We start from the raw sequence: 27472 nt of genomic DNA, 5'->3' as shown, positions 1-27472 counted from the left end.
AGAATGTATTTTAAAAATGTGATATCAAAACCTAAAACTGTCAAGACTATTTCTTTGCTAAATGTTATGGGTATTGCATTTCATGTTTTGTTTTAATATTTCATTTTCTCACCTCCTTATTTCTTCCTTTTCTCTCCTTATAAATACTAGCATAGTTATACCTCTAAACACTATCTTTTACTTTGGATGTTACGAGGAGAGGGAGAAGAAAACTGATATGTTTTAACCTTTGCATTATTTCAACATGATCTCAAATAGTTCTTTAAAACATTTTTGCCCTATATATTTTCTGTCCTTCTCTTCCCTCTCCATTTTCCTCTCTTTCCTAGAATAATCATGTTGATCTGCCATATTGCAGAAGTAGCAGTAATGGTACTACTAAAGGTGAACTTGAAAAATGTTACGACGTTTATTATCATTGTGTCTGTGCATTGGCTTAGTCTGTACATTATTCATAGATGGAACCTCTAAAATTCTTTAGGCTTCTTATTTAAAATAGTATTCATTTGGTGAATAACTACCATGACCTTATCACCCAACATGTCACCAAGCAGCTAATCAGGCTGTCCTGATGTCCTACTATTAAGGTTAGTCTATTCATAAATGTCTTGGGACAATTGTAATTGACTCTAGGAAAATCAAAGTGGGGATGACACTCCTGATTTCTTTTTCTGAAAGAAACATTGGTTAATATATATTACATATAGTGGTGTCACATTTATTGAATAAATTAACCTCTAAAGTGCCAAATAGAGCTCATTATTGCCATCAAGCAAGCACTTACATGGTGCTTTCTATATGGCAAGTATTTGATCTAAATGCTTGATGTATATTAACTCATTTATTCCTCTAACAGTCCTATGAAGAGGTACAATATTATTCCTGTTTAACAGATGAGGAAATTGAGAAGCAGGGAGGTGACAGAAATTGTCCAAAGTCTTGTAGCTCCTAAGCAGCAAAACTAAGCAAAATCCTAAGCAGCAGATTTAAAGCCAGGCAGCTTACCTTCTGAGGCCTTTCTCAATCACAATGCTGTCATACTTTATCATCAGTATATATTTGATCTTTTTTAAATATACAGAGCATTATCCACGCACAGGGAATGTAAAAAAATATAAAAGAGTTTCTGCTTTCAGAGTTCTTCAATCTAGTTAGAAAGAGAAAACAATATAAAATTGTAAACAATACTAGGCAGCAGAAGCAGTGACAAAGGAATCATTCAGATGAGTTTTCTAGGATTTTTAAGGTGGCCTGGTCGGTGATAGCATGGGAAATTTGGAAAGGCTTCATATATCTAGACTTGTGAAAGATTTGGACCAAGGATCAAGATGCTTTTTAAGATCTTTAAAAAAAAGTAATCTGAAATGTGGGTAACTTAAAAATGTACTCAAACTCACTGAGACAGATGGTCTGAAATAATTTGAATTATCTGTGGGTAGAGTGAGTACTTGATTAAACCCCAGCAGGTGAGTGAAAATTACTAATATAAAACAATGGAATTTAAAACACAATTATTATGCCATTAATATAGAAGAACTAGAGTGATCAGATAATTCAGAAAATACTTGCCTTGATGCCTTTAAAAGTGGGACATGCAACGCCTTGGGCTGCAAACAATTAGTCCTGCATGTCAGAAGCTTGGGAGTGACAAGACCATGTGACAGCTCTGAACGATGAACCAGTGCCCAGGAGAACAGCAGTCTAGAAACTGACTTGATTTGATACTTCTTTTTGCTTAAAGCAACCAACATTTCAGTGATCTATAGTACTCCAGGGTTACATTCATCTACAATTACTATAATGCAATTGTTTCAGAAGAAATAATGGGTAAGTTAAATAACAAGACCAATGGCACCTCAGGATAAATAAGAATATAGGAAAATTTAATTGTTAAAATCCTGTATATCTACTTCTGCCACCTCTCCTAAGTTAACAGTAAAATTATTTCATTTTTCTTCCATTTAACTCACAAGCTGTAAGACTGTACTATAGTTTGGCTCCCCATTTTAGCTAATTATAGTTTATTCTATAAATTCCATATTTACAGGGAACATTATTTATCAGTTTCTTAACATTAATGTCTTTTGTAGAATGTGTTTAGCTTACACATAGATTGAATACATAGGTTGAATGTAAACATTATTTCAATGGATTCTAATAATCTGGTATAATTATTTTCTCTCTAGTATTTCTACCATCCACTCAGTTATTCAAAATTAGAAACCTAAGGGTCATTTTTGATTCTTTCCTTTCCTTTTCTACTCATACTTACTCAACACATGTTCTTGATTATACTTCTTAAATATTTTATAAATGTGTATAATTCATAAAGGCAAATTATTTCTATAGACCTGGAGGCATATATATTCCTGCTGAAATTAGAACCCAGGTCTTTTGATTCCTGATTCAGCCCTTTATTTGATCTATGATACTTTCAGAGTAGGGACTTTCTTTTTAACTCAAATCTGTCCTTTCTCAACAAGTAACTATAGAGTAAAAAATAATAAATGCAAGCTCCCTGCAAACATTAAAAAAAGGCACAGAAATACCAATGAGTATTAATATGCATAAACACTATTAGCATTACCTATGATGCTTGACTCTGAATTTATCATTCTTATGCTTCATTAAAGAATGTTTGCTGGATGTCCCCCTGGTCAATGTCTCTACCTGTGCTGTGGATCTTAACCGCTTTGGCCCCCTCCTAAGTCCTGCTCAGGTAATACTTCCCTCCCCACAGTATCTAACATCTCCACCCCGCTTTTCTCCTCCCTTGCTCTTTCCTTTCAGCCTATAACTATCCTTATATTTCTTCCAACTTAAGAAACAAAGAAAAGCAAACACACACACACAAAAACCCCCAAACTAAACTAAACTGAAAGCATTTCCTGTCACCTCCCCTCACCGCACAACTAGAAAGAAAAGTCTTTCTTTTTTATGTTTTGAGATGGAGTCCTTCTCTGTCACCAGGGCTGGAGTTCAGTGGCCCCATCTCGGCTCACTGCAACCTCCACCTCCCGGGTTCAAGCGATTCTCCTGCCTCAGTCTCCCGAGTAGCTGGGATTACAGGCGCCCGCCACTACGCCCAGCTAAGTTTTTGTATTTTTAGTAGAGACGGGGTTTCAACATGTTGGCCAGCTGATCTTGAACTCCTGACCTCGTGATTCACCAGCCTCAGACTCCCAAAGTGCTGGGATTACACTGCGCCCGGCCCACTAAGTCTTCTTTAGTCAAGCTACTTACAGACCTGACCACTAGACCACCTGCACTAGAGTTGCATAAAAGAGTTATCGCTAAAGTTAGGGTTTTCTCACTGCCAGTGAGAGTGCAGTGAGTGCAGAAATATTTTTATTATGTGTATCCATTCATGTTAACTACATATGCGATCCCGATGCTTGTTCTGCTCCATGGCCCACGCATCTCTTGAATGCAAAATACCTGCACTGGCTTTCCCTGAGGAGAATGAGGATCCGGTCCACTGGGAGTCTTATGACTTTTTAATTTTATGTCCTCAACTGTTTTACATAAGGGACCAGCAAATTGGAAGTTGGAAAGATTTTTGCATATAGAGACAATGTAAATGTTATTTTCAATGGCGCCTCATGTCCACCTTTTAAAATTAGATTACTCTTTCGGAGGTGACAGAGAGAACGACAGATCAGAGTTATAACTGGAGAATAAAATAAGGAACATATTTCTTATCAGATGGTACAATTTAATAAAGGTAACAACAAAGGAGGGGCTTGAGAATAATAATAGAGAAGTTCCTTAGCCATTTGAACTGGCGGTAGACAATAAGAATTTATATGAACCCATTTAAGAATCTCATTTGGTTTCCAAACAGTATCTGCCAATAGTGATGTACAGAACAACTCCACAGCTGTTATTCATAATAAGCGCTTACAAATATAAGAAAACTATTTGGCCATGTATCATGGGAGTTTTAAACAAACACACGTCTGGAAGGCAGAGCTCGTGTTGTAAATTTTATGCAAGGCCCTTAGAAATGTACTTCAGTAAACAGCAAATGTAGCCATTACTCCTACCTCAATGTGCAAACTTGTGGCGAAGAACACACGCTACAGCCTTTACGTGGGAAATCATCATATTCATGCAAAGTAATAAAAACAATCACAAAGATTCAGGCTCCAGTGTTTCCCGACAACATATACATGTCAATAATAAAGATTCAGATGCTCCTCGAATGAATCATAGAAATATTAAAAGATGATGATGCCAAAAATTTGAGTTTCCATTAAGAATCAAAATAAAAACAAAAGCTTTTTTTCTGGTTTACATTTCTGGCTCCAAATGATGAAGTTTCTTTAAGGTCTTGGAGACATTCAGAACACAAATTCAATGGCTATATCTTTCGTAAGTTTATTTTTCAATTATCTTGTCTCTCTCCTGCTTCACCAACCCCCAAAAACAAAAGATCAATAAAAGCAAACATCTGAATGTAATGAGACAGAAAGAAGTAAAACATGTAGGTAACTAGATTAAGTTACTCAACTTTAACCCGGGGAAGTGAGTTTTACTTTCATAGTAACCAAAATTTCTAGTAATTCATGTTAGGATTAATTTTAGCTTCTGGATATGTGTTTTCCTTTCAGCTTAAATTACAGCATTGTTTGTAAAACTATGGTCTACAGTATTGTTTTTAAAATGTAACGTGCATTCAAAACACCTTGGGATCATATTAGAATGAAGATTCTGACTCAGTGGGTCTATCCTGTGGACTGAGAGTCTTTATTTTTAACAGATTCTCAGGTGACATTGATGTCTCTGGTCCACGGACCATTTGAGCAGCAGGCATCTGGATTTGAGAATATAGCAGATCCTCAAATAATGTAGTTTTGTTTAACATTGATGAGAAATAAACAAATCAATCTAGGAATCCAACTTACAAGGGATGTAAAGGACCTCTTCAAGGAGAACTACAAACCACTGCTCAGTGAAATAAAAGAGGACACAAACAAATGGAAGAATATACCATGCTCATGGATAGGAAGAATCAATACTGTGAAAATGGCCATACTGCCCAAGGTTATTTATAGATTCAATGCCATCCCCATCAAGCTACCAATGAGTTTCTTCACAGAATTGGAAAAAACTGCTTTAAAGTTCATATGGAACCAAAAAAGAGCCCGCATCTCCAAGACAATCCTAAGTCAAAAGAACAAAGCTGGAGGCATCACGCTACCTGACTTCAAACTATACTACAAGGCTACAGTAACCAAAACAGCATGGTACTGGTACCAAAACAGAGATATAGACCAATGGAACAGAATAGAGTCCTCAGAAATAATACCACACATCTACAGCCATCTGATCTTTGACAAACCTGAGAGAAACAAGAAATGGGGAAAGGATTCCCTATTTAATAAATGGTGCTGGGAAAATTAGCTAGCCATAAGTAGAAAGCTGAAACTGGATCCTTTCCTTACTCCTTATACGAAAATTAATTCAAGATGGATTAGAGACTTAAATGTTAGACCTAATACCATAAAAATCCTAGAAGAAAACCTAGGTAGTACCATTCAGGACATAGGCATGGGCAAAGACTTCATGTCTAAAACACCAAAAGCAACGGCAGCAAAAGCCAAATTTGACAAATGGGATCTAATTAAACTAAAGAGCTTCTGCACAGCAAAAGAAACTACCATCAGAGTGAACAGGCAACCTACAGAATGGGAGAAAATTTTTGCAATCTACTCATCTGACAAAGGGCTAATATCCAGAACCTACAAAGAACTCAAACAAATTTACAAGAAAAAAACAAACAACCCCATCAAAAAGTGGGCAAAGGATATGAACAGACATTTCTCAAAAGAAGACATTCATACAGCCAACAGACACATGAAAAAATGCTCATCATCACTGGCCATCAGAGAAATGCAAATCAAAACCACAATGAGATACCATCTCACACCAGTTAGAATGGCGATCATTAAAAAGTCAGGAAACAACAGGTGCTGGAGAGGATGTGGAGAAATAGGAACACTTTTACACTGTTGGTGGGATTGTAAACTAGTTCAACCATTGTGGAAAACAGTATGGCGATTCCTCAAAGATCCAGAACTAGATGTACCATATGACCCAGCCATCCCATTACTGGGTATATACCCAAAGGATTATAAATCATGCTGCTATAAAGACACATGCACACACATGTTTATTGCAGCACTATTCACAATAGCAAAGACTTGGAATCAACCCAAATGTCCATCAGTGACAGACTGGATTAAGAAAATGTGGCACATATACACCATGGAATACTATGCAGCCATAAAAAAGGATGAGTTTGTGTCCTTTGTAGGGACATGGATGCAGCTGGAAACCATCATTCTTAGCAAACTATCACAAGAACAGAAAACCAAACACCGCATGTTCTCACTCATAGGTGGGAACTGAACAATGAGATCACTTGGACTCAGGAAGGGGAACATCACACACCAGGGCCTATCATGGGGAGGGGGGAGGGGGGAGGGGGAAGGGGGGAAGGATTGCATTGGGAGTTATACCTGATGTAAATGACGAGTTGATGGGTGCTGACGAGTTGATGGGTGCAGCACACCAACATGGCACAAGTATACATATGTAACAAACCAGCATGTTATGCACATGTACCCTAGAACTTAAAGTATAATAATAATAATAAAAAAAAAAAAAAAAAAAAACAAATCAATCCCAGGTTGGGGCCACCATCTGTGTGGCATTTGCATGTTCTCCTCACATCTGCATGGGTTTTCTCTGGATACTCCATTTCTTCCCACCTCCCAGCGACGTGCACAGTAGGTGACTGGCGTGTCTCAGTCTGACTGAGTGTGGGTGTGGGTTTGAGTGCGCACCTGTCCAATGCGGTGCCTGAGCTACCGGGTTGTGTTCTGGGCCACCCTCGACCTTGAACTAGAATAAGAGGGCTGGAAAAGGAATGAGTGAATGAATATAAATTATTATAAAATAAAAATGTGTAAAGTCTATGCTAATCATACAAATGATAATAAGCAATGCAGAATGAAATGCTCAGCAAGTCCACTACGTTTGTTATTGTTTGTTTTTGAATGTGTGGTGCTTGGAAGTGCTCCTTACAATTTTCACTTTGAAAAAATTTATTCCTTGATTTAACTCACCATGACTACAACTGCTGTCACTCACTGAGTCATAAAAAATTGGGTAAATATCTTACTTATTTTTATTCATCCTTCTTAAATGTACATATAGCTCACATTAATTTTAATGTTTAAGATTAGGTGTGTTTTTAGTCTTTATTTAGAAGTTTGGTAATGTTTTTGTGACCAGAAGTATGCCTAGGAACTTAACTCTTGTTTACATCAATTAGCCTATGGTAAAATTAGTTTTCTTATATATCATTTCACACAAAGTTGCAGTTTCCAGGAGCCTAGTGACAATGTTAAGTGAGGACTTACTGTATTAGTTCCTTGAGATGCCTCAAGAGTTCTGTGGCTAGTATTAATAAGTTAGGAACCATTGCATACTGTATCATCCTCTTGAAGAGTGACAGTTGACATCAGCATATTAAAAAAATTCTGAAAATTTTAAGGTTTGAGACACTGGCCCAAAGAAGAGTACATCCTAATTAGACCATTACTCCAAAATCAATTTCCTCAGAAAAACGATTATATTGCATTTGTTGGTTTGTTTTGTATTTTTTTGAGATGGAGTTTTGCTCTTGTTGCCTAGGCTGTAGTGCAATGGTGTGATCTCCGTTCACTGCAACCTCTGCCTCCCAGGTTCAAGCAATTCTCCTGCCTCAGCCTCCCAAGTAGCTAGGACTACAGGCATGCACCACCACAACTAGCTAATTTTGTATTTTTAGTAGAGACGAGGTTTCACCATGTTGCCCAGGCTGGTCTTGAACTCCTGACCTCAGGTGATCCACCCACCTTGGCCTCCCAAAGTGCTGGGATCACAGGTGTGAGCCACTGCACTTCTTCTCATCTGCATTTTTGAGATGAGAAGAAGTTAGAAATAATGGGCTTTGTTGTACTTAGTGAGAGGAATATAATTTTCTTCTAGAAGGTACATGAACTCTCTGAGATTTAGCTAGGGCAGGGCAGCAGAATGTGACAACAATGGTGTTTCTGCCCTAACTACAAAAAGTATCATGATATAGGGGTTGGCAAACTACAGCCCTTGTCAGTTTTTCTATGAAGCAAAGAAAGGTTTTTTATATTTTTTAATGGTTGGAAAACATCAAAAGAATAATATTTTATGATGTGAAAATTATGTAAAATTAAATCTCAGTGTTTAAAAATAAAGATTTATTGAAACACAGCCCCACTCATTTATGTATGTATTGTATATGGCTGCTGTCACTATGCAAAAAAGAGGTGAGCAGTTGCTGAGAAGGTATGGCTCACAAAGTCAAAAGTACTTACTATTTGGCCCACAGAAAAAAAATCTGCCAACTTCTGCAATAATGGACATAAAAACATAAATTTACAAAGATTAAAATATACAGTATTTTATATTTTATTTTCCCCCTCCTCTTATTTTTGAAAATTACAGTTTATTGCCTAAGATTCAGTATTAGGCCCTGTATTTTGTTTAGTGAGGGTGTCGAACTGAAAAAAAAAAAGCATAGGTGGTTAGATGGTATTTGTATTTAAGTATTTCTCAAGGCTTAACACTCAATTAGGACCTTAGGAACTTAGGCCTCTACATGGTTTGTGTAATTAGGCCATCCTTCTAAGCAGCATGGAGCTTGTGAAATGGAAGATCTCTGGTTCTGCAGAACATCATAATGAACTTAGTATGTAAGTTTAACCCTAGTAATTGTGAAGAGTGGAAGAGCTCTGTAAAAGAAAGGGACAAAAATCTGCACAGTCCTAAGGAAGTGAAAGAGTGAGAAAGACAGAGAGAGAGAAGAAATGAACAAATGGAAGATCATAGGTAACATAACGTAAGCCCCTTCAAGAGAACCCCTCAAAACATTCCAAAAGTCTGCAAATGATATGAATGCTTGGGGTAGGGGATTTCGTTGTGAAAATCTGGAAAGGGTGGAGTTTAACATTTGGTGTGAGTAAATAGCTCAAACTCAAGAGATAAACAAAACCAAGGAAATTAGCACAAAAACTGGTGAAGGCACAAGGATTTCAAAAGCTGCGTAATTGAGTAGTTCATACTTGAGTGGTTCACCTTACCTAGATCTCCAGAGAGAGGAAGGTAGCATCTGATATCTGACTTACCTAATCAATAAATATTTGTCGAAAGTTACAATTAGATAGGAGGAAAAATTTGGGGGGTTCTATCGCACAGTAGGGTGTAGAGGGTTAATAGTAAGGTATGTTACAAAACAGCTAGAAGAGAGTTTTTAATGTTTTCACCATAAAGAAATGATAAATGCATGAGGTGATGGATATGCTAAACCCTGATTTGCCCATCACACAACATACACATGTGTCAAAACATCAAATTTTAGGCCATAAATATATACAATGACAATGTGTTAATTAAGGATAAAATAAATAAATAAATATTTGTTGAATGATGAACTGGCACAAGTTACTTAGCTTTGTCATGTCTCATCTCCTCTTCCAGCAAATGGGGACAAGAAAACCTACTTCTTGTTGCTGTGAGGATTACATTCATTATGCATGTAGCCCTGTAACTGGCATGTAATAGGGCCTCAACCGGTGTAATTATTGTGCCCATTACTTTTGTTTCATAATTTTAAGCAGACTGTCAGGCACATAGTAAGTACTCAAATAGCATTTGTTGCATATGAAATAAAAAAATGTTCTCTCCATGACAAATGTGAACCCAGTATGAAACCATGGGTACCTTTTAAATAGTCCTGTAGTTTTATATTTTGATTATGACTGAAAGGAACATTAATAAGACAAGTTGCCTAAACTGTTATGAAATTGGGATTATTATAGTGGCAAGTTCCTTTTACTCACAGTAGCCTTAACAGTATCAAACCTCTGAGGCCCTGGAGACCTATTGGCCCTACACTGCTGTGAGATATCATGCAGAAATATCACAGCCTGTAGATGATTATAATCAAACACTCATAAGTTTGATTGAGACAAAGAGGCAAAGAGGATAGCAAAAAATATTACTTTAGAAAAAATGTGAATAAGGGAGCCACATGACGAAAATGTCCTTTTTCCCTCAGCATTTTGGAAAATGTAATGTTCTACAACTGGCTGCTTCTTCCTTCCACATTTGAAGGCAGGACAAATTCAGAAAGGAAAATGGACCTTTATCTCTGGCCTGTCTATGACCTTCAGCAGAGGTTAATTGAGACGGAAAAGAAAAAGTACCAGATCTTCTCTTGCACAATTACAGTGCACATTTCCCAATCTTTTTTGCATCATTATAAAGTATTAGAGCTAACCATAAAAAAGGACTGGATTTATGAAACTCCTCATAACTCAAACAAGAGCCAGAGAACTATAAAAGTTTGAATCCAGATTTTCTTTTACCTTGTATGTGTGTGTAGTACGGTTTTTGAAGCATGTTCAATTACATTATCTCATTTTATTCTCATAACAACTCTATGAAGCAGGCTGGCATAATTGCCCTCCATTTTATAGGGAAGCACATTGAAACTCTGAGAGATTAAGGGTTTCATCCAATTTGAAATGATTAGAAAGTACCAGAGATGGGACTAGGCCTTTCAGCTCTTCGTCCATTGCTCTTTCTACCCCATCAGACTGCTCTGGTCCATGAACCCCAAGGTGAAGGGCAAAGGGAGACTACGCATCTCCAGGCCTTGCATTGTGCTAGCCACAGGCTTGCCTGTCCTTATGTGAAACACATGCTAAGATGACATTTATCATGTTTGAATGTGTATGCAAAAGTGACACTCAGCTTGAGGGAGACTGGGTCACATTCATGAAATGATAACCACAGATAAAGTTCAATCTTATTTGAATTGTGTTCTTTAATGAGAAAGGCACGATTTTGAGACATTACTATTATTACTCTGAATCACATTATATTTCTTATATGTAGAAATCACATTATATTTCTTATAAAGTAGACCACTATTTTAAAAATGTTTATGTTTTCTATGCCTAGTTTGAAATATCTGAAATAAAATGTATCTATTACAGTCTTATCTTTTTTAGTGATATGGAGCAAACCAGGTTTCTGACCAAGGTACCCTCCACAGATTACACTGAAACATTTCATCTTCTTTCACCTCTGATGAAATTGACATTTGAGAAATTAAGGATATCCTGAATATTTGATGGTCTTCCTTTTTGTAAAAACCCAGCCCAGACTTAAGGAAAACCATAATACATTTTTCTCACATTAAGTATGAAATATAATATATACATATTTACAATTAGAATGTACAAAAATTGGTTTGTGAGACTGAAGTTTTCTATTTGTTTTTGGCATACGTTGTACAAAAGAAAGCAGAATATATGAATAAACAAATTGAATAAGATTTGGGGAGTTATTTTTAAGAAGATAAACATTTCAAAGCATAAACTAAATTTTTTTTTCTAAACATCTGGAATGTTACATTTAAAGTCTCTTATTAGAAATAGTATGATATAAAAAAGAGTTTAATAATAAATATCTTCTTTTGCAGTATAAGGTGAAAACACCACTATTGAACCTTCAACACTTTCAACACTTTAAAATTTTCTCCAAACACCTCTCAAACTCTGTGTGTGGGAGTGCTGGGGGTAAAGGGAGTAGAGGATGGAAAGGATATGGAATGGGATGGGGCACACTTATTTGAGGGGAATCCCAAGGTGGACCTAAAGACTAGAGAATGCAAATTCATTCTGGCTGTCTGAGACAGGCTCTGTTTCTGTCTTGGATTCAATTTGATGACACAGATTATCTGTCTTGATCTGATTATTCTCTTTTCCCTTTGCCCCAACAATTACTATTTGACATCTCATGCACAGGAAAGACCCAGTGGGCCACGAATAGAGAAATACAGTCACAGGTGCTCTGTGTTTATGGAAACTAGGTGTTGACCTACACATTTATGGGAGCTGTCTATCACTGAGTTAGAACTTTCTCAGCACCACAGCTTAGACATTATATCCAGTTTACAGGACCTGAATGTGTACATTTTCCTGGAGGAAATGCTTCTTTTAACTAATTTTGGAGATTTTACAACATTATCTTCTGAAGTATTTGACAGACACCACTATAACTTTGGATTTGTAAACTGAATCTTGATTAACCAGAATCATTACACAATGTATTTCGGAAAAGAGGTTTCTATAGCCTGGGATGGGACTGAGGCTGAGAAGGGTGAATGCAGATTGTTAGGCCTTAAAAATGTCTGGGAATGATTCTGATCGTCCTCCTCTACAATACTATAAACTTTTTAGTTAGGGGTTGCTCTAATTTTTCTGTTTCTGTGTATAAACCTTTCAAATTAATGAAGAAAATCAAGTTGTTTCCCAAAAATATACTCAAGGCATCACTGCACTTCACATCAAGTTCAGAACTTCATAAATAACTTATTGATTTGCTTGCATTTTTAACGTAATGTAACACAGTTATCTCTAATGTTGGCTTTATGAATGTTAGACACGATTTTCAAAATTAATGTGTATGTATAAAATCTTGGGGGGTATTAGAGCTTTTATTAGATTCTTAACGGAGTCCATGAGCACCTCCATCCCCCAGAAATTAAGGACCCCTATAATACATAAGCAGACAAGTTTCCATGAGACTATTCAAACAGAAGGTCTTAGAGACCAGGTTGTGGTACTCCATCCCCTCATTTCCAGCATCTTCTTTCAATCCTGCCCACATGCCTGATGTTGAGGCTCCCTCTTGCTCTTCTGCTTTATGCATGTACAATCAAGCTAATAATGAGAGACACACAGAACGGATGCTTCTACTGCATTGCTACTCTTTAATTATGAATAGCAAATGGACCTTGAATCTTTGTGACCATTCCTGTTCTGTGAACAAATTGGACAATGAAGAAAGGAATTTAAAATGTTCCTCTTCACTCTCCTTCTTAAACTAAGAGCCTACAGAAAGAAAGGCTGGCTTTTAAATTTTAGGCTGATTTTGAGCTGTAGCAATCAAATGTCAAAGGCATTTACTAAGAAGGACTCCAAAACAACCCAGCCAAAAAAAAAAAAAAAAAAAAAAAAAATCCTTATCAGATCTTCTAGATTTACAATCTCTTTTCTTTTTCTATTAAAAATACTTTCATCTTCAGTCTTAGAATCCCTGGGTAATACTTAAATACTACCATATTCCAACAAGGCAGGGGAAGGGAAGAAGACATCTGCCATTGCCTGGGCTCCAGTTGTGATGCCTTCCTGTCTTCCACATTGCTGCAGTGCCCAATTCTTTGTTGTATGCCCCTATTCTGCATGCTGGTCCCTCTCTCAAGGAAGTGGAAGGGCAGAAATGAGGGGAAAAAAAGTGTGAGATTAAAAGGCTACCTCTTGAATGAACCAAGATTTTTGTTTTTTTGTATCTTGATTGGCTATATAAGCATTTGGGGGAGAATGTATCAGTATTTACATTGCTATCTTCATCAATAAAATTATATTTGCTAATGGTTTTCATGGAATTAAGGAATTACGTGCACTCACCAAATGTAATATGATTCATTTTAAACAAACCCCCTTTTATGAATAAGGTATTTTTCTAAACATTCTTACAGCAAGTTGTTTTGAAACTCAAAAGTGCCAATGTTAATAACATCCATAATTGTTTCTCTACAGCTTATGCTGTTATATATTATATAAGAAAAACTAGAACAACTGGTAAAAAGGAATTTAAAAAGAGTTCTCAACTTGAATTAAATAAGTGGGAGATAGAACAAATTATAGTACTTATGTTGGGAAAGCTATTTTTCAGCTTTTGAATTTTTTAGTTATGGCATGACTAAGAAAAAATTGAACGCCTACATACCAGCATACACAATGGATTTTAGTTAGGGAAACTGGTTTTAGCAAAAGAATACTGGAAATGATAAAAAAGCAAAAAACAAAAAAAATCCCTTCTGTCTCTCTACTTCTGACTACCTCTGACTTTACTCACCTAGAAAAATCTTCATCTTGCTAACCTTCTTTAAAAATCCAACTCTCCACCTACTATCTGCCTGCACCAGGTAGCAAAGTTGGCTAGGAAAAAACACAGGCTAAGCTCATTTTAAACAGAGAAACACTCATTGGCCTCATCTTAAATTTATAGTTACTGATCTTAAATGGGCCTTCAGCAATCTCACTATATTTATATAGTCAATGTATACTTCCACTTTTTTAAGCTGGTGTTTCACACCCATACCCTTTCCTTTTTCCCCAACTTCCAACATTTCTCTCTACTCCTCACTCTCAGCTAATGAACTTGCCTCTTATTTCAATACAAGACTGAGAGATCAGAAAAGAATTACTTTATCTTCCCACTATGGAATCTACCCCCGTGTGCTCTGCGTTTTCTTCCTTTACGATGGGAACTGCATTCCCAGGTAAGACCAGCTCCTCTACTTCTGCAATGCATCTCATTCCTTCTGGACCACTCACTTCTACAGCTATTCTTTCTCTTGTATCTTCAGCTTCGACTTTTCTACTGAATCAGCATAAATGCAGGCTGTAGTATCTCTCATTTAAAAAACTCTTCTCTAAGACATACAAGTGGCCAAGAAACATGAAAAAATGCTCATTATCACTAACCATCAGAGTAATGCCCATCAAAACCACAAAGAGATACCATCTCATAGCAGTCAGAATAGCTTCTACTAAAAAGTAAAAAATAAATAAAATAAATAAATAAGTAAAAAAATAAATAACAGGTGTTGGCAGAGCTGCAGAGAAAAAGAAACGTTTATATACTGTTGGTGGGGATGTAAATTTGTTCAGCCACTGTGGAAAGCAGTTTGGAGGTTTCTCAAAGAACTGAGAACTACTATTCGACTCAGCAATCCCATTACTGCCTATATATCCAAAGGAAAATAAGTCATTCTACCAAAAAGACACATGCATCTGTATGCTCATCACAGCACTATTCACAGTAAGAAAAACATAGATTCAACCTAGTACCCATCAATGGTGGATTGGATAGAGAAAATGTGGTAGATAAACACTATGGAATACTACATAGTCATAAAAAAGAAAGTCACATCCTTTGCAGCAACATGGATGGAGCTGGAGACCATTATCCTAAGCAAACTAATGTAGAAAAAGAAAACCAAATACTGCATGTTCTCACTTATAGGAAGGAGCTAAACACTGAGTACATATGGACATAAAGATGGAAACAATAGACTGGAGAATACAAGAAGGGAGAAGAAGTGGGGGAAGGATTGAAAAACTACCTACTGGGTACTATGCTCACTACCTGGGTGATAGGTTCAATTGTACTCAACATCATGCAATATACCTTTGTAACAAACGTGCACATGTATCCCCTGCATCTAAACTAAAAGTTGAAAAAAAAAAATTCCTCTCTAGACCACACATCCTAATTATTGTCCCATTTCTTCTCTCTACCTTGCAGCAAAATAAAACCTTCAAAAGGCTTCCATGTGTAGGCTTTCCTTATTCACCTCTTCACTTCTCTTTCTAGCCCACTCCATTCAGGCTGTCTCCTCCATTTTCCCACAGAAACCATTCTTGTCAGGATCCCCAGCGTTCTCCTTCTAGCTATAGTCAATAGTCAGTTCTTTATTTTTTCTTTTCTCAACTTTTGTTTTAGGTTTAGGGGGTACATGTGTGGGTTTGTTACATGGGTAAATTGCGTGTTGCTGGAGTTTGGTGTACAAATGATTTTGTCACCCAGGTAGTGACAAAATCACTATATAGTATCCAACAGGTAGTTTTTTGACCCTCAATCTCCTCTCACACTCCCTCATTAGGCCCCTGTGTCTATTCTTCCCATCTTTGTGTTCATGTGTACTCAATGTTTAGCTTCCACTTGCTAGTGAGTACCTGTGGTATTTGGTTTTCTGTTCCTGTGTTATTTCACTTAGGATCAAAGGTCAGTTCTTAGTTCTTATCTTATTTGACCCATCAACGGCATTTGACGCAATTAAGCTCTGTCTCTCTCTCTTCTCTTAAAACACAGTATTCTTTCTTTGGTTTCTGAGACACAATACTCTGCTAGTATTCTTGTTGCCTCAGGAACTTCTTCTCAGTCTCCTTACTGAATCCGCCAACTCTTTCAGTCCTTGGCATTTTTCCTCCTCCTTCAACTTCCTAGGTGTTCACATCCCTTTTGTGGTTTTAAATCTTTATGAGAAGTCTTCCGGATTTATACCTCCTCTCTCAAACTCTCCCTGAGCTCCATACTCCTGTAGTTGACTATTCATCTTTACTTGAATGACTGATAAACAAGTCTGCACCTGCAGTTAAGAAAAGCAGAAAAATGACCAAAACCATATCTCCTTGTTATGGATGGAAAGTTTGTGTCTCCCCCAAGTTCATATGCTGAAACGCTAATCTCCAATGTGATGGTATTTGGAGATGGAGCTTTTGGGAGGTAATTAGGGTTAGACGAGGTCATGAGAGTGAGGTTCTGCTTTGATGGGATTAGTATCTTTTTAGAAGAGACACCAAGAGCTAGCTTGCTAGTGCTCTCTCTCTCTCTCTCTTTTTCTCTCTCATTCTCACTCTCTTTCTTTCTCTGCCATGTGAAAACACAGAAAGATGCCAGCAAGAGAGCCCTCAACAGGAAGCAAATCAACCAGTACCTTGATCTTGGACTTCTCAGCCTCTAGAACTGTGAGAAACAAATTTCTGTTGTTTAAGCATCCAGTTGTTGGTATTTTGTTACAGCAGCCCAAACTAACTAATACACTCCTCTTTGCCTTCCAAACTGCTCCCCCGCAGGTTACCCCATTTTGATAAGTGGCACCAGTATTTATGCACTTGCTCAGGCTAAAGGGCCAGGGCCCATCCTTGACTTTCTTTCCTGCATTCCTCATTCAAATTCACCAACATCCTATCAAGTCTTCAATATATACCCTGCATCTTGATTATTTCTTGCCACCTCAACTGCTACTAATGTAGCCCAAGAGATGTACAATGTTAGCATAAATTATAGTACAGTCTTCTAATGGATCCCCAGTCTTTCACATGCCCAACCCTAGGTCCTTCATAATATTCTCCACACAGCAGCCAAGATATATTTTAGAAAGATGAGTCAGAAAATGCTACTTTCCCTGCATGAAATCCTTCATGGCATCCCAGGACATTCAGAATAAAATTCAGCTGCCTAAGTAGGATCTCAAATGTTCTCCATCATCCGGCCACTGTTTATATCTCCATCTTTCCAAAGTTTTGCTTATTTTCTCTGTTCTAGCTGCATTTGCTGCTTCTAAGCAAGTTAATTGTGTTCTTGCCTCAAAGCCTTTGCAGGAGCTAGTTAGTCCTTCTGAAATACTCTACTCACAGAGCGTGGCAGGACTCATTCCCCCACTTCATCTAGGTCTGTACACATGTCACTTCCTCACAAAGGCCTTTCTTGAACGTTTTATCTAAAATAGTGACTAACTTGTTTTTCTCTCTCCCTTACCCTGCTTTTTTCTCTTCACAGCACTTTAATAATTTTTTAATCAACTCTCTTCCATCAGAATGTAGACTCCATGAAGACAAGATGTTTGTCTTTACCACCGAACCCACACTGCTAAGAAGAGCCTCCACCCAAGAGCAGACCCTCTCTAGATACGTGTTGGATGAATAAGCAGTTTTCAAATGCTTTTCCAAAAATGTAGAAATTGCTATTAGTAAATTTTAAGGTCTAAAATCTGATTTCAAAAATGTGTTCTCCTTTGAATGAGGAGAAGTGAGGGAACCCCATAAGCAAGTGGTCACAACACGCAGACCATGTAAACAGAAGATTTCAAGGTGGCAAAGGCAGAGGAATCAGCAAAGCTTACAAACATGCTTACTTCCATGGCGAAAGAGTGAGGAAAACGGAGAAAACACAACTGCATTTGCCTTTTGGATCCTTGGTGAGCAGAAAGGTGAAAAACATTGGCTCTACTATGCCAACCATCATCTTCTGACCCCCACATCTTTTAAGCTAGAGGTATCACATATTATCTGGGCTTTGCTGGAGATTGTGCTGAGGCTGCTACTGATCCCAGAAAACAAGAGCAGTTTGTTCTCTTCCCTTTTAGTTTTTAACCTTCCCTAGAGCCCAAGTTTTACTGCTATTTATCTTTCCCCCTCCTGAATTCCAATACCGATTCCCCAATTCCAACACTGATATTGACCGAAGTGAAATCATGCAACATTCTCTAAAATGCAACCTGTTATTTTTCTTACCTGGCCTTTATAGCCTAAAATTAATATGATGCCATCCCTGAAACAAAACAGTAAGATGTGTTTAAAATATTAATCTGAAGAAACGACCAGGACTTTTCATTCAGCTGTGAAAATGTACTAATGCAAATAGAATAAGCTAATGCATATTTGATTTAATAAGCAGTGGATCTAAAAGTTATGCTAAGTGTTTATCCAATCACAGCCTCAAATACATCTTTGGGCACTGACTGGATATAATTGGTAATAAGAATAAAAGGGCAAGCACAAAAATATTACATCTAAATTCGTCAGCACTTTAAATGAGCAACCCCTTTGTGGACTGCACTGGTCATGATATTGCACATCACTACCATGTAATGACATGCTAGGACAAATGCTCAGAACAACAAATTCTTTCCATGGTTGTTTGGTTGGCCTTGAACAGCAAAAGGCAACTGGATTTATTTTGTTCCAGCAGTAGCTCAGTGGGAACATAAACTAGTAATGCTAGGGAACAGAGGGTCTACAAAGAAAAGGAAGTTCTACTCATATACTATACTCAACTCTCAAATACCAGCTACACCTAAACCAGAAGCAATGTGAGTGGTAAACACTAACATTTTCAAAGAATTGTCTAATATTCATGGTAGAATCTATAAAAGGTGACTTTGAATAATCACTTCCCAGCAAACCTGTAAAACTTTTATAAAATATGCTGCCAAAATGACTCACAGCAGATGTAATTACTGTGCAACCTTGGAAACTGACGTAAAAAATTCAGCTGCCAGCATGTTAACGGCCACCTAATATATGGGTTGTTTGATTGGACTCTTTGGGCAAAACTGCGAAATTCCTAACCCATTGCTGCTATATATTTTATCAGGGCCAAATTTAGCTACTTTCATTTTTTAAAATGCCATTTTAGACATCCCAGTGAATCAAGTCAGTGTTGCTTAATTGCTTGCATACATTACAATCTAATCCATTTCCCCAAGCACTAATTTAACTAGTTATTATTTATTTTTATTTTTTGGAGCAGTGGCAGAGTTCTAACGCCTGAACTATGAAACTTGGCAAAATCACTGCTTTCTTAAAAAATCTGTAAGTATCAGCAGTGAAAATTTCTCCTTTATGCAGTCAGCAACTGTTTGTTTATTTTTTAACATATTCATTCTAAATTAACAGTTTAGTATAAAACTATTTTATTGCCCATATTCTGTTTTGAATTATAATAATATAGCGTTTCTGTGGGTGGAAAAAGAAGCCAAATTTTAGAAGAGTCCCTTGCCATATTTTTACCCTTTGCCTTTGGCTTGGTGGGAATGATCAGGTACTCTGTCAGTTTAACAGTGAATGCCAACCAAATATGTCAACTTTTGAAAGATGTCCTCATCTTATAAAATGTTCACTCTATAATCATCACCATTCTAGGCATTGGCCTTATGGGCTGTCACTTTTGGAAAATTAAATGTAAATTGATTTTTTTTGCAAAATTGATTCTATGTTAATGCCACTACAGGTGTTTGCTAGTTAAATGACCTTAACAATGAATCTTTTAGGAAAGAGAGCATCCCCCCTATTTTGTAATAGAATAATTAATTCACTTCTCCCCTTAAGCTTACCTGTTTGGTAAACTTACATGTATAACATTTTCTCCAAAGTAAGGCTTATCCCAAACATGGGTAAAAGATTGGATGATAAGAATTGCTCTACTGGCCTTCTTCTAGATCAATACTTAGGACTATTAGGATCACCCAAATACAGTTGCCACCACATGAACTGAGTTGAGCTCTCAGTCTGACAACTTTATTACACACTTAAATTGTATTTATTCTAAGACTTAAATTGTAAGTAGGCAGGGATTTTGTCTTATTAATCTATGTGCCCCAATAAATATTTGTCAGATTGAATTCTCAGTTTTGTACAGTTGAAACAATGCCTCATCTTATTATATAGTTCACTTTAGCGGAACACTCTTTGATTTACTTATAGAGAACTAAAATTCATTTTAAAGAAATTTTTTAAAAGCCATATAAAAATTTGCTGAAGAGGAGGGTTGGTGGTGAAGCTTTCAAATATATCAATAACAATAAAAGCTCTCCGTTTTTTACATTTCCAAATTCCATAACTATAGGTATTGAAACTCAAATTGTTCTACATAATTAATTTCAGTCCTATATAAATATACTTGGAGATACTGTGTGAAATTGAATTTTTCAGCACTCAATTTAATCTATTTGAAGGATTAGAATATTTTGTTCTTAGTGTGGTGAATTGGGCAAATGCTGAGCCCAAAAGTTATTTCCACTGCAAACACTGCTTAAACCTTTAATTAGTTTAAACATGTTTTCTTAAGTCATTGTGATCAGTAATTAGAAGACCCAAGTCTACTTCACCAGCTAATCTTAGTATATAATTCTGAACAACTGAAATTTCAGGACGGCAATTTGACTTCAGAAGTCTGTAGAGTATACAAGATTTAGAAAGTTTTGAATTGTCCAGAAACTCCCAGCTATCAATACAATTCAAAATGTCTATGAAGTTTTAACTGTTATACCTCATTATCAGTTAATTTGGGGCCAGGTTTCTTAGAGTAACAAAAAAGATTAAATTACCTAACATACATGCTAAACCTGGTGACAGTGTAGAGCATTATTTAACTTCTGAAAGTGATGGGGTTCAGAATATTTTATGCCAAAATATGGCACCTTGGCATATTGAATATTTTAAGCTGAAGGAATTTGATAAACGACAGGAAGTTCTCCCTGGTCTTTTCTCCTGAAGCAGGTTATAAGCCTCTCACATGGGAGGTGCCCTCCTTCTACCCTGAGGAAAGGAGCATTCTTACCTTTGAATATGGGACACTGAGGCAAATCAGAACTAACAGGCCTTCCTAGGCTTCCCCTTTATTTATTACACTTATTTTACACTCTTTGTCCTAACTGATTTTTCCATGACTTTCCACTTGTCATCAAACCTAGCATAAAAATGGTCAGATACAAACATTTCTTTGGGTCTTCACTTCTTATGAAGGCTCCTGTGTCACAAAAAAACTTACATTAAATAAATTTGTATGCCTTTTTCCTATTAATCTGTCTTTTGTTAAAGCAGCCCCAGTCAAGAACTTGGAATAATAGAGGGAAAAAGATGTTTTTCCTCTCTTTTTTTTTTTTTTTTTTTTTTTGGAGACGGAGTCTCGCTCTGTTGCCCAGGCTGGAGTGCAGTGGCCGGATCTCAGCTCACTGCAAGCTCCGCCTCCCGGGTCTACGCCATTCTCCTGCCTCAGCCTCCTGAGTAGCTGGGACTACAGGCGCCCGCCACCTCGCCCGGCTAGTTTTTTGTATTTTTTAGTAGAGACGGGGTTTCACTGTGTTAGCCAGGATGGTCTCGATCTCCTGACCTCGTGATCCGCCCGTCTCGGCCTCCCAAAGTGCTGGGATTACAGGCTTGAGCCACCGCACCCGGCTTTCCTCTCTTATAATACTGAGAGTTAAGAATGATTTTCCAGCTCAAAAACATGAACCATAGAAGTACAAGATCTTGTTTTCATCTCCATTAATGTTTTATAGGCAGTTAAAAGATAATAAAGATGCTATTAATGTAGTAAGAATGCAAAATAAACTACATACATTTCATTCAGAGTTCTTTTAAAAAGTGAGTAATTGTAATGTTAAGGATTAAAACAAAAAGGATGATGAAAAAAATGTGAAATTGCAGAATTCTTTCCAAAGGAGACCCCATCATCAGTCTGCTACTGAGATGAGGCATCGGCCAATTTGCTCTGGTAAGGGAGGTGGGGCAAGCTGGAGGGAGAAAATGCTATCATTCTCAAGCAGCAGGGAAGAGGAGCTTAAGAGAGGTAAGACATGACTTTGCAAGAGGCAACAGGAAGGCTCTGATTAAAGAAGTCATTTTCCACTTTGTAGAAGTACTGAAGAGCCGGAAGAATTTAGAGTGTCAATGGAAGCAAATTCTCTTCAACAACCTCTGCCTCACTATACACCCAGATTAGGGAAATCTATTTACAACAATCAACAATAAAACTAGACATAGCTTTAAATTATGCTTTAAAATCTGTGGGCAAACAAAAGCCTGTTTATTAAAGAATGTGATAAAGAGTGAAAACACAATTTTATCCTTTTTAAAACCACTGGAAGACTCAGAAGAATAACAAAAAGAGCAACAGCAACAACTTGCATTGGTACAATTCCTAACAACGAACAAAAACTATTTCACACAGATCGTCTCAGTTGATTACTATAGCCACCCTAAATGTGAACAAGGCTAGCTAGCATTTCCATTTTATAGAACAGGACACTGAGGCTTTGAAGAGATTGTCAGTTGCTTTCAAAAAGATATGTTACACTTACTTTCAATTAAAAAAAATTTTTACCAAATTAAAAAAGAACCACATTCATAGAGCTAGAAAATTCATTGACCACAGCCTGTAACAGAAGCTACACTGCAAATTACATGGTATGCTCTTCCATACAGAGATTTTACGCCTTTAAAAAAAAAAAAAAAAAAAAAAAAAAAACACAAGGCAGAAAGTTGAAATACCAGACCACCTGCTTCGATATCAGACATCTGGCAACGCCTAAGGTTAGACAGATAGTTTAATAGAATGAACCATTTATATATAGCAGATAATGATCTGTAACTCAGCCTTGCTTCAAATTCAGTAGGTGACTTTGAAGTAACCTACAATGTTTCCACAAACCTAAGAAGTCAACTTCTCTAGTTCTTTCTCTTCCTGATATCTTTCTGAATGTTATCGACTACCCAAATTATGATGGGATTGTGGATAAAGGAAAGTTATGAAGACTGCCAAGTGTAATGATGCTCTTGATTTATCACAAGGTACTAATTTTCCCATACTTTCAGATGCCACGCTAAGTTCATCCCTGAATGAGTGGATTTTGGCCCTGTGGATCTAGTCTAATTCTGTTGCTGGAGATTACATGAGAAGTAAGACCTCTATTAGCTTATTGAATGACATTGGGATATTTAAAATACGTCTGAGACAAAAAAGACTTGACAAAGTTTATTAAAACTCTTCTCACTGTTTTTTACTCACTAGGCAATGTTTATTACATTCAAGGAACTGAAGTAGGGAGGGGAAATGCTTGAAATAAAATTTTAATACTGATACTTTTTAGAAAGTTTTATTTATAATTAAGAGTTTTTTTTTTCTTTTTTTTAAGACAGAGTCTCACTCTGTTGCCCAGGCTGGAGTGCAGTGGCACCATCTTGGGTTACTGCAAGCTCCGCCTCACGGGTTCACGCCATTCTCCTGCCTCAGCTTCCCGAGTAGCTGGGACTACAGGCACCCGCCACCACGCCCGGCTAATTTTTTGCATTTTCAGTACAGACGGGGTTTCACCGTGTTAGCCAGGATGGTCTCGATCTCCTGACCTCATGATCCGCCCGCCTCGGCCTCCCAAAGTGCTGGGAAATACAGGTGTGAGCCACCCTGCCTGGCCTAAGAACCTTCTTACGGCTGAAACCTTTGACTTCCAGTGTTTACACCTGGAGCATAGAAACTGGCCTATATTTTATTTTCTTCTGAGCTAAATGTATTGCCTTGAAAAGAGAAGAGAATATCTTAATCACTAACTTTATAAAAAAGATTGCTTGAGTGCTGCTATATGAACTTTCAGTATATTGTGTCCAGGAATATGCATGCAGTACTATTTCAAGTCCTCTTTACCGATAATTTAATGCTGCCTCTAAATTTAATGCCTATTGCCTTTTCACCAGAAAGCAGTTTTTACTGATGATAATGATGATGGTCATTAGGGCCTTGGAGACTTTTAAAAGGATCCAAGGATGAATGAATAAATAAAAACCATGATGACTCATTCTGCACCAAAAGCCATTAGTATAACGCACAGCTCAGCGCAGTTCCTCTTCCCCAGAAAACTGCACTATTTAAATGTATGTAAAAAAATTTTTAAACAAAATGAGTATAATTTGTTCAGAGAATAATATAAGACTGTGGAATGTCAGCAGCTAAGTAGGCAAGATGCAAAAAGGAAATACATTTTACTAGGCTGATATTTTCTCTCAAACTACTCCTAGTAGAACAACAATCAGATTCCGTCTGGTCTGTTTCATTCCTTCCTTCCTGAATGAGAGGAGCTTGTTTCTGTCACATTTTCATCGCTTTCTTTATTTCATGTTTTAAATCTATTAGAGAATGTCCAGTTGAATTTCCTTGTAGTATTGTTTCAGGCTAAGTGAAGGAAAAATAAATGCTGGGATCTTAGAGCACCATCTTTTATATTAGTTAAATTAATACGGATTAATCAATATTTCATATTCATATTCATGAAAATGTGAATGTGTAGACCCTGCCCTTAAAAACAAGCATATAGGTGTAAAGAGATGTGCTCTGAATCATTCGTTTTATGAAGACATATGTATCATTTCCCCAAAACAAAACCTGCCACAGGATGGTGTGTTATAAACCATTATGGCGCATTTTATTTCACAAAGGATTAAACCATGGAAAATCCCAAGGCTATAAAAAGATTTATGCTAATCAGGCACTGAATTTATTAGTAGAGTCTCTGTTTTTCCCTTTATGAGCTATTTCAAAGCCATTGATAGGCTTTCTCATGACTTACATGATTAGCAACCATTTCTCTATTTTTCATACACCTACTTTCCCTTTCTTCTTGCAGTAGACAGTAGAGCAGTGAAAAGGACACTGAACCAGAACTCAGATAACAACGACTCTCTACCTTACTATCCATGAAGGAGGCAGGTGACTGATCTTGGAATCATAACCAGAAGCATCTGTGCCTTGCTCTCTTCCCTGCAATGTAAAGATAATAATACCACAATGTTGGTGGGACATAACTGTTATTATGTTGTTTAGCCTGCAAAGAAACAATCAATCCCCAAAAGTCCTAAAGAGAAAATGTTAGCTCTAGAAAGGTTTTTGCTTTAAACAAATTAAGTATATTAAAATCCGTATTCAAACAAAAAGATAAATGAGCAGGTAGTTATTCACTTTACTTTAGAAATATCTGATGCAGGAAATGCATTTTAAAAGTGAACTTCCATAAAATGTTCAACGTACAATTTAATTTGCAAATATTAAATTCAAATGCACCTATAGCAAGGTCTGACATACAACTGCATTTTAAAACCCACTGAGGGGCTTTGCATGCAATTTAGGCTAATTTGATAAAAGGAATAGTACATCAAATTGGACTTGATTGTTCTGAATCAACTGTCAGTCAGTGTCATTTACATGAAGTTGGTCCAACAAAAACCAAAACTTTCATTGGCTTGGAAAGAGTGGGAACTTCCCATTGCTGCTTAAATTGGAAATTAACCAGTTGGTCAGCAAAATGTTCTGATTCTTGAGCTTGACTTCCATGATGAGAATGAAATGTGTCTCTTGGTTCAGAACCCTTGCTTTGGTAGCTAGCTATACAGTGAAATATGCCAAGTGCACACTGGAGTGTTTCTTTCTCTTAGCACTATGAATCAAAGCTCTTTCTGCAAAATGCTCTTGGAACATAAATGATGGAGCTTCCCTCTGAGTCAGAGCTGGTGTGGGGGATGACATTTTGGCTTTTACTTACGTGTGTGGAGCATGAAGTCCGATTTATATTGGGGTTGGTTTAAATTCTGTAAGTCATCTCTGAAGAATGGTATTCATGGCCGGGCGCGGTGGCTCAAGCCTGTAATCCCAGCACTTTGGGAGGCCGAGACGGGCGGATCATGAGGTCAGGAGATCGAGACCATCTGGCTAACACAATGAAACCCCGTCTCCACTAAAAATACAAAAAAATTAGCCGGGCGTGGTGGCGGCGCCTGTAGTCCCAGCTACTCGGGAGGCTGAGGCAGGAGAATGGCGGGAACCCGGGAGGCGGAGCTTGCAGTGAGCCGAGATCGCGCCACTGCACTCCAGCCTGGGCGACAGAGCGAGACTCCGCCTCAAAAAAAAAAAAAAAAAAAAAAAAAAAAAAGAATAGTATTCATGGTACTGTGTACAATAACCTATTCACTAACATGCATGTATGAATGTATAATGTGTGTATCATTATACATTAAACATGGTTTGGAATATAACAAAGAGGACTATCGAGTAGGAAAAACGCATTGCTTTAAACTCTGCAATCACTCATAGAGTAGTAAGAGGTTCACACAGAAGATATAAAAGAGCTGAGAACAACAGTGGAAACAGTGGATTCCTATCTCTCATCCTACACTCTGACTGGATAAGGGGCAAAAGTCTCCCATGCTGCTTATGTTATTCTGTCTGTCTGATGAGCATATATGATGTTGCTCCACAATCTGTACCTTCCTTTCGCCTTTCGAATGGTCTTCTTACCTGCTTGCAGAAGTTCAGCATTACAATGTTGTATCTTTAAATAGAATATCCTAAAACACAATGGTGGAGCTTGGTGAATTTTACGTTCTTCCCCTTTCTTGTAAAACTACAGTTATCAGGTCCTCTAGAGTGCTATGTACATCAGGTAAGGAGGTAGAAGGTGACATTCATTGTAAAGAGATGAGGACTGATGCACTGGAAGCAGAACTGGATGCCACAGCTTCACATTCCATTTGAAAACCCTTAGCTTTCTTCTTCGAAGCAAAATGCTTCCTTTTAAAAGGTTCATCTGCCGCTGCAGTGACATGCCACTTGGTTGCAGCCTCTCTGGGAAGACTAGGAATTACCACCACCGTCAGGATACGACCTGTGCCATTGCATCACATTTGTGTGGTTTTCCTAACAATAAAAGGCAACAATCTGGATGTTGATGTCAGAATGGATCTGCTAGTATTCCAGAAACATTATTAGGTTTACATATACATGCTAAGTACATATTTAGTAAATTAAAATTATGTAATAAATGAAAATAGGTTGAAACACATAAAAGTAGTTCAGTTAATTAGCTCTTAATTAATAATTGCTGTCTATAATTGCCAATATAAACTAGGGGTTATAGATGTTTGCATTTTGAATAGTTCTTGTATCTTTATTCTAATATCTTTTGTAGAGTCAAGCAAGATAAAATATAAGAAATTATATATGTTTAAAAATATATGTGGGTATATACAAGTTGAGTATTTCCTATCAATAATACTGGGGAACAGAAGTGCTTCAGACGTTGGATTTTTCTGGATTTTGGAATACTTGGGAATACTTAGCATACTCTGGAATACCTGAGATGGGACCTAAATATAAACACAAAATTCATTTATGCTTTGTATACACATTACACACATAG

The 27472-nt window shown here is 37.2% G+C and overlaps 1 long non-coding RNA gene across 1 annotated transcript in view; it reads right to left on the bottom strand.

Moving 5' to 3' along the window:
- LOC105492846 (uncharacterized) overlaps positions 1-27472 on the bottom strand; it is a 138380-nt gene that overhangs the window by 47421 nt on the left and 63487 nt on the right. The window contains exons 2-4 of the long non-coding RNA XR_011606182.1: positions 26572-26970; positions 24968-25041; positions 1006-1795 (exon numbers count right to left, since the gene is read on the bottom strand). This is a non-coding gene — a long non-coding RNA (uncharacterized lncRNA). The remainder of the gene's footprint in view (positions 1-1005; positions 1796-24967; positions 25042-26571; positions 26971-27472) is intronic.

The sequence above is a fragment of the Macaca nemestrina genome, chromosome 7 (assembly GCF_043159975.1).
Source record: "Macaca nemestrina isolate mMacNem1 chromosome 7, mMacNem.hap1, whole genome shotgun sequence".
Taxonomy (NCBI): Eukaryota; Metazoa; Chordata; class Mammalia; order Primates; family Cercopithecidae; genus Macaca; species Macaca nemestrina.
This window is presented reverse-complemented; position numbering and strand designations above follow the sequence as displayed.